The 13,080-nt window shown below is 31.6% G+C and overlaps 1 protein-coding gene across 1 annotated transcript in view; it reads right to left on the bottom strand.

Annotated features, from left to right (window-relative positions):
- The window catches only part of LOC114337465 (zinc finger protein 845-like), an 88,916-nt gene that overhangs the window by 35,641 nt on the left and 40,195 nt on the right, over nt 1-13,080 (bottom strand). Inside the window, exon 5 of the transcript XR_007698725.1 lies at nt 1,447-5,421. The gene's annotated coding sequence lies outside the window, so the exon portion shown is untranslated. The remainder of the gene's footprint in view (nt 1-1,446; nt 5,422-13,080) is intronic.

Here is a 13,080-nt window from a genome sequence, read left to right on the forward strand (position 1 = left end):
ATACTACTTCCTGCGGTGTTGTGAAATTACCTGCCTCCAGTATTAACTTAGCTCTATCCGTATTAACATTTCGTTTCATTGTTGCTACAACTGTTTCCGTTGTGTATTTTTTCGCTAATTCCAATGGCATTCCTTCCGCTATGTATGCTACCTTTAACTGTTCCGCTAGTTCCTCTACTTCAGATGCGTACACTGCTGCATCTTTGTTTCCTTGCCCTTTCTTTGCTAACTTGTCTATTATCGTTTTCGGATTGTCGCCTCTTAATTCTTTCGTCAGTGCCGCGGCTATAAGTGGGATCGTATCCTCTGTAGTTATCAGGTTTCTAGCCTTATTGGCCAATCTTGTCTTTATTAATGTTATCGCTGTTTCTTCATGTCCTTCTGCTATTTTTCCCAGTAGTTCTAGTGCATCTAAAAATGGTTGTAGTTTCCCTGCGCTTCCATCAAACTCGTTGGGCAATACCTTGCTTGCAATATTCAAAAATTCGTTGATTGTCAGAGCCATGTTTAATATTTTTATATCTTGTTTTATGTCGCTTTTTCCCTCTTCTATTTCCTCGTCAATTTTTTCCTCTTCTATCTCCTCGTCACTTTTTTCCTCTTCTACTTCCTCGTCGCTTTGTTCTTCTTCTATTTCCTTGTCGATAGGCTAATGTATTGAACTTGGAACTACTGTTCTTAAGTTTACAGCTTGAAATGAGCGTATAACTTTGTGTCTGATTCTTCCAAAATATTTGTTGCACGCTTCTCTTTGTTTCTCCGATAGCGCTTCCCAATTTATCTTCGTTAAGTGTGTGAATTTGTTATACAATTTAATTAACTGTGTCGTTACTTCTTCTTGTATATCCTTAGATTTAGGTACTTTCTTCTTCAAGACTCTTCTACTTTGTCTTATTACTTCTTGCGTAATCTCCTCAACTATTTTGACGAAGTCTTCCCAAGTAACTTTGTTGCTACTCATTTATTCATAATTTTCCTATCCTTATTCCTGTACTCGTAACGAACGCATAAATTTGACAGTCTTACGAGGTATAGTAAATACATAATATAAAATATTATGTCAAAAATAGTAAAAATGTAGTAAATTGCAATAAAAATCATTATATCAATCAATATAGATCACCATAAAAATCAGTAGTCAAATCAAAATGTCATAAAAATCAGTAGGTAAAATAATAATTGGATAAAAAGTCGGTAAAGATAAAAATATATGCTAATAAATATATAAAAATCATATAAAAATGTATCATTGCGTCCTATAAATAACCATGATATTTGTAAAAAAAAAATTCCTATAATACCAATAAGGTAATTAAAATAGAATTGGTAGATAAAAATAGGTAAAACTTATATTATGTGTATCTTAAATTATGATTATATTATTATTATATTGTGAATTACGACTATATCATGGAAATACCATAAGAACAGATAATAGGGACTCACCACTTTAAACGTCAATGTTCGCTGTTGATCTCGCCAGTCCACGGTGAATGTTCCTTTTGAGGTTCTTTCTGTGGGCCTTCCATAGTGACCACGCCAATCTAAGAATCAGAACAGCCGTAATTATGTAAAGCAGCACCTTCAGCTCCGTATCGGGTTTGACCTCCTTACTCTTGACGATAAAGTTGCTGTTCACTACTCCATTCTCCTGGAGTTCATCCTTGGACGACTTTCCTCCCATACTCGTTCCAAACTGCTAGTTTCCGTGTTCGTCCCTGGTCTTAGATCGCCATATGCGGGTATGCACCCTCGGGAAACATCTTAGGGTAGTTGGGGGTAGTTACCCCCTACCAATAGGGGTTGCTGAAGTAAACAATATGTATAACTGCTTATTTATTACCAACTATAAAGACCACAGTAAATAGTTGATGTGCTCGCGGTAAAACCATCTGCTAGAGCATCTGGATTAAGAATGTTCTTTTTTAATAATACGAATGAACTAGAATGAATCACCCTACCTTCGTGTTTATATAAACAAACTTATAACATCTAGTTTGTTTATATTGTCGACTCAGCGTGGCCATGACATACGAAAATATGAATTAGTTTACTATGCAATATCGTCGACTGGTGCTTCTACAAAACTAGGTGACGCAGTAAAAATGTAAACAAATGTGTATGTTTTGGTTTTCGTTTCTAGTACATTTAAGAATTAAATGAATATGTGTTGATCTCAATTTTTGATGTTGATAAACCCTTACCCTTACACCATCGTTAAAAAACCATTTTTGTATTTTTATATTTTGTAATTTCCATTGATGTAATGTGACACAACGTCTATAGACGGCATTGTTAAAATAACGAGTTGTGACAAAAAGTCGGTATCAAAAATGTCACATTACATCTACAGATGCATATTAAATGTGACACGATGTCCATGGTCGTCGTCCATATGTTTACAAAAAATCTTAAAAAGCTCTTTGTTTCCATAAACTATAAGCGCTAAAAAAAATTGAGCAATGATTGAATGAGCAAAAATTGAGCTATTCTACTTTGCAAAAAAAATATAGTGTCACAACACTTGCTGATACATTTGACGCACTGTCCGTTAACGTGTTAAAGTAAAATAAACGTTCAAGTACAATGAAGACAGATTATGTTATTTGAACCACGATAAATACAGTTCTTGTTCAAAGCACCCATTATCACACCTCATAATTAAATACAAACACAATACACTCTTACATGCTGGAACTCAATTACCCTTGTCTTCTATTAGACAAAAATGTTCCTGTCCCTAATTCACTGATATTTTTTATTATTTCCGAAGTCATCTGTGAGATTCCTAGAGGTACCTCTCTTGCGTACAATAAATCGGTAACGTCCTTTAATTTGACCCTGTCACGTGCCTTCTTAAGGTCCACGAAACATAAGTATGCTGGTTTGTTGTATTCTAGCGATTTTTATTGAACATGCCTCATTATAAACATAGCGTCGGTACATGATCTTCCCGACCTAAAAGCTTGTTGTTCTTCTGCTAATGTTATAATTTTATTCAGTTTGTTTGTTATCACTTTGGTCGTTATCTACCAGAACAACACAATAAAAGTAAAAGTAGATAAAGAACTAACTGACCCAATTGAAGCTGGCAATGGGATAAGACAGGGAGACTCCCTGAGTCCTCTATTGTTCAACCTGATCATGGATGAAATAATAAAAAAGTAAGAACAAACAGAGGATACCAAATGGGAGAAAAGCAACTTAAAATAATCTGCTATGCAGACGACGCAATACTAATCTTTCAAAGTGAAGATAATTTACAACGTATGCTGCACCAATTTAGTATAACCGCTAGAAAATTTAACATGTTAATTTCCCAAAAAAAAAAAGACTAAATGCATGGTTATAACAGCAAATCTAATAAGGTGTAAATTAGAGCTGGAGGGTCAGATAATAACAGAACAAGTGATGGAGTTTAAATATCTAGGCATCACACTATCTAGCTCGAAACAGAAGTGGAAGATCAGGTGAATAAAGCAAACAGAGCCGCAGGTTGCCTGAATAACACAATATGGAGAAATAAAAATATCGGAAAAGAAGTGAATGACAGAATTTACAAAACAGTCATCACAACAATAATGACATACGCAGCAGAAACACGACCTGATACAGAAAGGGCAAAAATAATGCTAGAAACAGCAGATATGAAAACACTTCGAAAAATCGACGGTAAGACACTATGGGATAGAGCTAGAAGTGCAGATAAACGACGGAGATGCAACTACGACAACATTAACTAGATGAAAAACAGAAGAGTAGAATGGAACAACCACATACGCCGAATGACAACAAATAGAGTAGTAAGGACGGCGAGAGACGGTTTCCCAAAAGGAAGACGATAAGTGGGAAGACCACGAAAAAGATGGAATGATAAACTGGAGGCACATTGAAAAACATGCAGAGTCATGTCAACACAAAAAGAAGAAGAGAAGAGATCTGTGAGATTAATTTTGCGCCCGATCATGTGGTCTAAATGTTTTTTGTGTTAATTATTTACGTGGTTATTTAAAAATGTGAGTTCAAAATAAAAATATTTTTAATTGCATAGTCCAGTTTGGTAATTTTTGTTGTTTAGTTTAGGGCAGACATTCATTTTTAATCTCACATATGAGATGCGCCCGAACGTGTTAGGATTTCCAGTGTGCACTTTCAAAATGTTTTTTCAAATTATTTGCTTTAGTAAACTGAAACTGTTTCATTTCACACCTGTAAGGCTTTTCTCCAGTGTGTATTCTTAAATGACTTTTTAAGTTGCTGTCTCACTAAACTGCGTCAAACAAATTTCACATCTGTGAGGCTTTTCTTTAGTGTGCGTTCTCAAATGCTTTTTTAAACTACCTCCAAAGCTAAACTGCTTAAAACAAACTTCACACTTATAAGGCTTTTCTCCAGTATGCATTCTCAAATGCCTTTTCAAATAGCTTACTATGCTAAACTGCTTAAAACAAATTTCACACTTGTGAGGCTTTTCTCCAGTGTGTACTTTAAAATGATTTTTCAAACTACCTGCTTCACTAAACTGCGTCATACAAATTTTGCACTTGTAAGGCTTTTCTCCAGTATGCACTCCCAAATGTGTTTTCAATTGACACGATTTTCTAAACTGCTTAAAACAAATTTCACACTTATAAGGCTTTTCTCCAGTATGCACTCTCAAATGCGTTTTCAATCGATCTATAAAGCTAAACTGCTTAGAACAAACTTCACACTTATAAGGCTTTTCTCCAGTATGTGTTCTCGAATGTCTTTTCAAATTACTTGTACTATTATAATGTGTTAAACAAATTTCACACTTGTAAGGTTTTTCCCCGGTGTGCACTATCAAATGTGTTTTCAACTCATCTACTCTCCCAAACTGCTTAAAACAAATTTCACACTTGTAAGGCTTTTCTCCAGTATGCACTCTCAAATGCCTTTTCAACTTGCTTGCTACGCTAAACTGCTTAAAACAAAATTCACACCTACAAGGCTTTTCTCCAGTATGCAATCTCAAATGCTTTTTCAAATAAGACGATTGACTAAACTGCTTAAAACAAACTTCACACTTATACGGTTTTTCTCCAGTGTGCACTCTCAAATGTCTTTTCAAGCCACTTGCTTTACTAAACTGCTTAAAACAAATTTCACACTGGCAAGGCTTTTCTTCAGTATGCTCTCTCAAATGCGTTTTCAAACCATCTGCAACGCTAAACTGCTTAAAACAAATTTCACATTTGTAAAGCCCTTCTTCAGTCTGAACGATTGTATTTTTGTTTAAATTATTTATGCTAAAGACATCTTTAAAACAAGCAAAATATTTTAATGTTGCTTTTTCACAGATTAGACTTTGTTTAGGCTTCTTCATAGTTTGCCGTTTTTTAGTATATACAGATGCAGGTAACGTTTTCATAATTTCCACTCGGCTCTTCTGGGAAAAATCTAAAATAGAAAATAACTGGCGTAAGCAATATATATATATATATATATATATATATATATATATATATATATATATATATATATATATATATATATATATATATATAGTAAAGTTTTGAATATTGGGGAAATCTGCAAACCAAAACTCAATGCGTATCAATTGTACGGCCTAACGTTTTCGTGAATGATTATTCACTTCTTCAGGGCTGAAATAAAGAAAATGTTAATTAGCCATATATATTCCATGCAAAATGTTAGTTTTCATTACCAATACGTAGAATTGTAGAGTTACGTTGTTAAGTAATAAAAAAGACGATATGTATAAAAACATATCTCTTTTTGTTTGAAGTAAAAAGAAAACACAACACTTCAACTTGGAAAACCATGGCTATATGGTTACAATCAATGAATTATTTACTCAAGGAACCAATTACACTAGCATATAACTACATTTTATGTTGGAAGTAACTTTACATGTAGATGAGAACAATGAATGTTTAAATATGTCCTTCTTTTTTTGAACTTTCCCGTTCGGTGTTAACTATATTGAGCGCATGCTCATGAATAGACATGTAGGTTCATTTGACCTACGCATAGAAGTACCAAACACCCAATCGGTACGGACAAAAGGTATTATTAAACAAAAATATTAAGGTTTATTTATCTAAATATTACAAGAGGATGTACCGCAACATAAGTGTCATGTTACATAATTACATATTCTATTTATTTAAAGGTTTTTTTTTTTTAAAAATTTTAAAATTATTGTTGATTATTGGCAAACAAAAATTACTTTTTATTCTAAGAACTATTAATATTGACAATTACGTATTATCAGTCAAGTTGGAGTCATGCAAATTCGATCTATGGCTGTATCTGATCTGAGTAAAAGATGATAAATATCACTCAGATTTTTGAAGTCACCTTTAACATTAATAGAGGAATCATTAAGGAAGATATAGGACATTTCAATAAATTCCCTTTTAAATTTATTGTTCTCTTGATGAAGAACGAGGGTGTTTTCAAAGTCCATGGAATGACCTGTGGTATGGACGTGTTTAGCCAATGCACAACGGTCGGGCTGAAGACGTGAATCACTTTTGTGTAAAGTGATCCTAAATTTAAGAAGTTGAGAAGTTTGACCAATGTACGATTTGTTACAAGAAGAACAGGGAACTTTGTAGACAATATTACTAAGCTTACCTATTTCTGTTTTATCCTTAACTTTTGAAAAAAGGTTGTTAATTGTTAAAGCTGATCTGAAAGCCACATTGATTTTAAAATGATTATCATTGTTGTTATTGTTACTTTCTAAATTATTAAATATCCTAGTCAACCCCGGAGTAATATCTTTGATATAAGGTATTGAAAAATATCTATTTAAAGTTGGAGTATTAGAGACCCTGTCATTGCCTAAGCCATCAAGGTCAACATTGTTAGTCGCGGGGGAAGGTGTTAAGTCTTCATTATGGACTGTGTTAAACAAGATCTTATTTATTAGTGTGGTTGGATAAGAATTTGAGATGAACAATTTAGTTAGTATTTGCAGGTTTTTGTTATGGAAGGAAGGATCTGATAATTTGATGACTCTGCTTTTCATCTGTTTTACTAAATTAACTTTGGTGGAATGTTTGTGATATGAATGGTAGTTTAAATACCTGCCCGAATGAGTAGGTTTCTGATACCAATCAATTTTAATTATATTGTTTGCATCCCTTATCATTCTGATGTCTAGAAAGGGTACTGAAAAGTTAGTATCCTCTTTCTCTATAGTAAATTGGATATTTGTCCGTACCGATTGGGTGTTTGGTACTTCTATGCGTAGGTCAAATGAACCTACATGTCTATTCATGAGCATGCGCTCAATATAGTTAACACCGAACGGGAAAGTTCAAAAAAAGAAGGACATATTTAAACATTCATTGTTCTCATCTACATGTAAAGTTACTTCCAACATAAAATGTAGTTATATGCTAGTGTAATTGGTTCCTTGAGTAAATAATTCATTGATTGTAACCATATAGCCATGGTTTTCCAAGTTGAAGTGTTGTGTTTTCTTTTTACTTCAAACAAAAAGAGATATGTTTTTATACATATCGTCTTTTTTATTACTTAACAACGTAACTCTACAATTCTACGTATTGGTAATGAAAACTAACATTTTGCATGGAATATATATGGCTAATTAACATTTTCTTTATTTCAGCCCTGAAGAAGTGAATAATCATTCACGAAAACGTTAGGCCGTACAATTGATACGCATTGAGTTTTGGTTTGCAGATTTCCCCAATATTCAAAACTTTACTGTTTAACTTATCTGCAAAGATTAATCTTTCTTCTTTATATATATATATATATATATATATATATATATATATATATATATATATATATATATATATATATATATATAGAGAGAGAGAGAGAGAGAGAGAGAAATTGGCTTAAAAATAAGAGCTTATCAGTTAAGTACAACAAAGGTAGCTGTTGCAAATTATAATAATGAATGAAACTCTCATTATTCTATCATAATCATCAATATTAATAATGTTTTCTTACACTTCTACTTACAAGCGATATTATTAAGTTTATCTCTTCCGATTTTGTTTGCGGTGTTTACTATGCTTACCACTTCAACATATTATAGTTACCAATGTTTCTGTCCCTAATTCAATGACATTTGTTATTATTTTCTAAGTCATCTGTGAGATTAATTTTGCGCCTGATCATGAGGTCTAAATGTTTTTTTGTGTTAATTATTTATGTGGTTATTTAAAAATGTCAGTTCAAAATAAAAATATAACCATTTTTAATTGCATAGTCCAGTTCGCTAATTTTTGTTAAGTTTAGGGCAGACATTTACATATTTTTAATCTCACAGATGAGATCAGGGTTGTTTCGTTTTAAACATTTTGTTTTAATCAACTGTTTAAATATGTTTTAAACATTCGTTTACGTTTAAAACAGTTTTTGTTTAGAACAGTTTAAAACGTGTTTAACCCCCTAATGTACGCGCTCGACTATGACACGATCGTACCTTACTGGCAATTTTGTACAAGCTCGACTCTGACACGAGCGACCATTAAATTTTAATCTTTCAATTTTTCAACCACTTGCGAAGTTGGTATTTGTATAAAAGCGTATATAAAGGTAAAATCTTTTTTACATTTCTTCTTCTTCTTTTACATAATATATACTTTTTTTATTGCCAAGACTGTGTTGTCGTTGTAAAATGATATTACTTATTTATCTAATAACTTACAATAGCAACCATTGACAATTGGTACTTTGAATTTTATTGAATTGTTAAAAATCTGTTTTTATTCGAAACGTTAGTGTACTAAACAACGGTAAATGGATACCTTTTTTTATTGCCCAGCCAGTGATAAGACATTGTAAAATGAGATTTATTTTCTAATAACTTGAAGTCCGAACCATTGACAATCGATATCTACAAATTGAATTTTGTAGAATTTTCAGTATTTTGTTTTTATACAAAGCGTTATAGTGCTTTTGAAGCAGTCTGAAGAGAATCGTGTTTTCTTATTCTTAGAACTATTTTATGCCTTATATAAACTGCGCGTCAAAGAAAACGCCTTATAGCCTTTTCTTTAATATGTTATATTCTTTAACAATATCGCTATAATAATATTGTTGCTAAACAGGTAAACTTTCATTGTATACCGGGTGTACGAATCAAACTGTGTTTTTCTCTCAAAGTAAGCAACACCCTGTGGAATATTCTAGCATTTATAAAATACTGAAATTAAAACCCAACTATAGCCTCAGGGTTTCTTAACATTCTCTTTTCTGATTCATTCGCTTAGGTTGGATAGTACAAAAGTTAGGTACTTTAACAACTAACGATTTTCTTCATCAGTACAGGGTGTTTCTAAAAAAGTGCGACAAACTTTTAAGAGGTAACTCTGCATGAAAAAATAATCACCATTTGCTCTATAAACATATATCCGCAAATGCTTGGTTTCCGAGATACGGGATGTTGATTTTTTTCTTACAAAATGACGATTTATTTATTGCCCTAAAACCGGTTGAGACATGCAAATGAAATTTGGTATGTTTTAAGAGATAGTTATTGCGCATTTTTTGACATGCAATTAAAAATTGTATATCCACCAATGGCGCGCAATAACTCTCTTAAAACATACCAAATTTCATTTGCATATCTCAACCGGTTTTAGGGCAATAAATAAATCGTCATTTTGTAAGAAAAAATTTAACATCCCGTATCTCGGAAACGAAGCATTTGCGGACATACGATTATAAAGCAAACTGTCATTATTTTTAATGCAGAATTACCCCTTAAAGTTTGTCGCACTTATTTAGGCGGCACACATAGTGGAAGCGGGTTCCTGCTCACGGGCAAACCGCGCGGTTCTCGCGCGCGGGTATGGTAACAGAGTGAAGACGGGTAAAAGCGAGAGAGATCGTTCAAATTTGTTAGTTGCGTCTACTGCTTGTGGCAAAATGCCGTCTTCCGATGACGATATAATTGCTTTAGATTCTATTTTGACTAAACTGAAAAGAAAGAGAGTTGGTGTACATCCTATTAATCGAGAAAGATTAATTTATGGAGAATATCATCATCTAGTTCAAAAATTAAAAGAAGATAATGAACGATTATTCCAGTATATGAGAATGACTCAAGAGACTTTTAATTATATTTTGGAGAAAGTGGAGTATCGTTTAACTAAAAACTGGTGTAATTTACATAATTACATATTTACATTACATATTCATTGCAAAATCAATGAACTCGCGCGACAAAAAGAGGGAATACACTAAATTCTCATTCGAGTAAACAATAAAACCGCGCGGAAAAAACTAAATGCTCATTCTAGTAAAAGCAGTCAGGCGGGTTGAAGCGGTTGGCCCGCGCCGACCTGCTTTGACTATGTTCGTGTACATTTAAAGACGTGCATTCTTTTTGAAAACGTTTAAAAGCGGGTCCGCGCGGTTTAACCGTAAGCGGAAACCGCCTCCACTGTGTTCGCCGACTTAGAAACACATACTGATGAAGAACATGACTGGGTGTTAAAGTACCTAACTTTTGTATAATTCAACATAGACTGATTAATGCAAAAAAAAATGTTAAGAAAATCTGAGACTATAGTTGGGTTTTAATTTCAGTATTTTACAAATGCTAGAATATTCCACAGGGTGTTGCGAACTTTGAAAAAAAACACAGTTTGATTCGTACATACGATATACAATGAAAACTTACCTGTTTAGCAACAATATTGTTACAGCGATATTGTTATTAAAAAATTACTTAAATCAAACAACAGGTTTAGGAGATATGAGACATCAAAAATGATCAATTTTTGTGGGGTGCTCGTTTTCTCTGACGCGCATTGTATTATAGAGATTTTATATAGATTATTTGTACCTATATGTTATGAAGAAAATATAATTTATTAACTCGCCTTATTTCCAGGTAAAGCTGCTACGACACTGAAAATACTTTTTTTCAATTTAATTATACATAAACATAACATATTCACTTTAAAAAAATTCCATCATTTTTTGACCAAAACTTCAAAATGTGTACATTAATGGGTTAAAACACTTATTGAATGATGAGAAGAGTCCTTTCTATGTGGGCAGAAGATGCAAAAGCTGTGTGAAGTTGTTCAGCAAGTTCCTATGCTGTAGTATTTATAATATATATATATATATATATATATATATATATATATATATATATATATATATATATATATATATATATATACATATATATACACTGTGTCCGTAAAGTATGGAACAAATTCTTTTTTAGCTAAACAGAGCATTTTAAGAAATAATCCTGAAACACGTCGATTTTTGCTTTTAATTTACCGTATTTTAAAATAATATTCTAATATACAGGGTGAATTACTTTCGAGTAATGACGTCACCGTCATTTTTTTTTAATGGAAAACCCCCCATTTTGTCTCAATTTTCGGATTACTCTAGCTGAGCTGATTCCAAAAATGTATCACATGTTGATTCAAATTGGTAGAGGGTGGACAAAAATACAATAGCTTTGTGTGTGTTCTTAAAGTAACGCGTTAGTTAAATTAACAATATTATCAAAAATACTTATTGTATTTTTGATATTTTACTTAATTTTTGATTTTAATTAATTTTTGATATTGTTCAATTTAAAATTTTAATTTAATATCGAAATCTAATTAAAATTTAATAATATGAGCACACACAAAACTTTTGTATTTTTGTCCACCCTGTACCAATTTGAATCAACATGTGATACATTTTTGGAATCAACTCAGCTAGAGTAATCCGAAAATTAAGACAAAATGGGGGTGTTCCATTTAAAAAAAATGACGGTGACGTCATTACTCCAAAGTAATTCACCCTGTATATTAGAATATTATTTTAAAATACGGTAAATTAAAATCAAAAATCGACGTGTTTCAGGATTATTTCTTAAAATGCTCTGTTTAGCTAAAATAGAATTTGTTCCATACTTTACGGACACAGTGTATATATATATATATATATATATATATATATATATATATATATATATATATATATATATATATATATATATATATATAAAGTAGTTTGGTAATATTGACTGATACTATATATAATAGTTTTGTTTTGGGGTTGCAGTCACTTATTTTTTAGGGGCAGGATAAATAAAACTCTTTGTTATTATCGAGCTTTCGCAAAATTTATTTGCTTTTTCAAGATAAGCTAAAATAAGTATATGATAAATACAATGAAATTAGAGATAAAGTACATTGTATATAAAAGCATAAAATATATATATATATATATATATATATATATATATATATATATATATATACAGGGTGATTGATTAGTGTGAGGAAGCTCAGTAGATCTGTTATAGTAAAAATTACAAAAAAAAGTTATTGACAAAAATTGTAGGCAGCTTTAAACTCCCCATTTTAAAATTAGTTACAATCTTACAGGGTGTTCCATAAGATGGTGGCAGACCAAACTTATGTTTTTTTAAATGGAAGACCCTGTATTTTATTTTAAATTTTAAATTTGATTTACTTCCACATCACAACAATATAAAGTTTTATTATGTTATACCGGGTATTTAAAAAGTTATAACCAATATTACCTGAAAATCGTATCAAGTTTAACTCCCTGTATAATTAAAAAGGAGTATAGGAACATTGATCTATTGCAACCATAGTTTTTTAATAATTGTTAAAAATTATAAATCATATTCGTTTTCATAATATTCGTTAAATCAAATACAGGGTAAGTCAAAATGCAAGTACATTATTTTCTTGGTAATTTTAAATAGAACACCCTGTATTTTATATCTCTATCGAAAAGTACTAATATCATACTTCAAATTTTATGAAGTATTCCCTATACCTAAAGTTATCAGTTTTCTAGATATTTTTATTTTTCCATCAAAGTATTAATTTGGTAGATATTTTAACGTTTACAAATAATTATTGTGAGTTGGCCATGATTGATTTGTCAGAAACTGACAGTTTGACATTATTGTTTATTAATTCAGTATTGGGCTACACCGTAAATTAGCAACAATTATTATTTAGTAATTCAGTAATTAATTTAATTTAAATTAGCAATAATGAATTTTACTACTGATGAAAAAATGGTAGATATGATCTGGATTTT

Source organism: Diabrotica virgifera, chromosome 6, assembly GCF_917563875.1.
Source record: "Diabrotica virgifera virgifera chromosome 6, PGI_DIABVI_V3a".
Classification (NCBI taxonomy): domain Eukaryota; kingdom Metazoa; phylum Arthropoda; class Insecta; order Coleoptera; family Chrysomelidae; genus Diabrotica; species Diabrotica virgifera.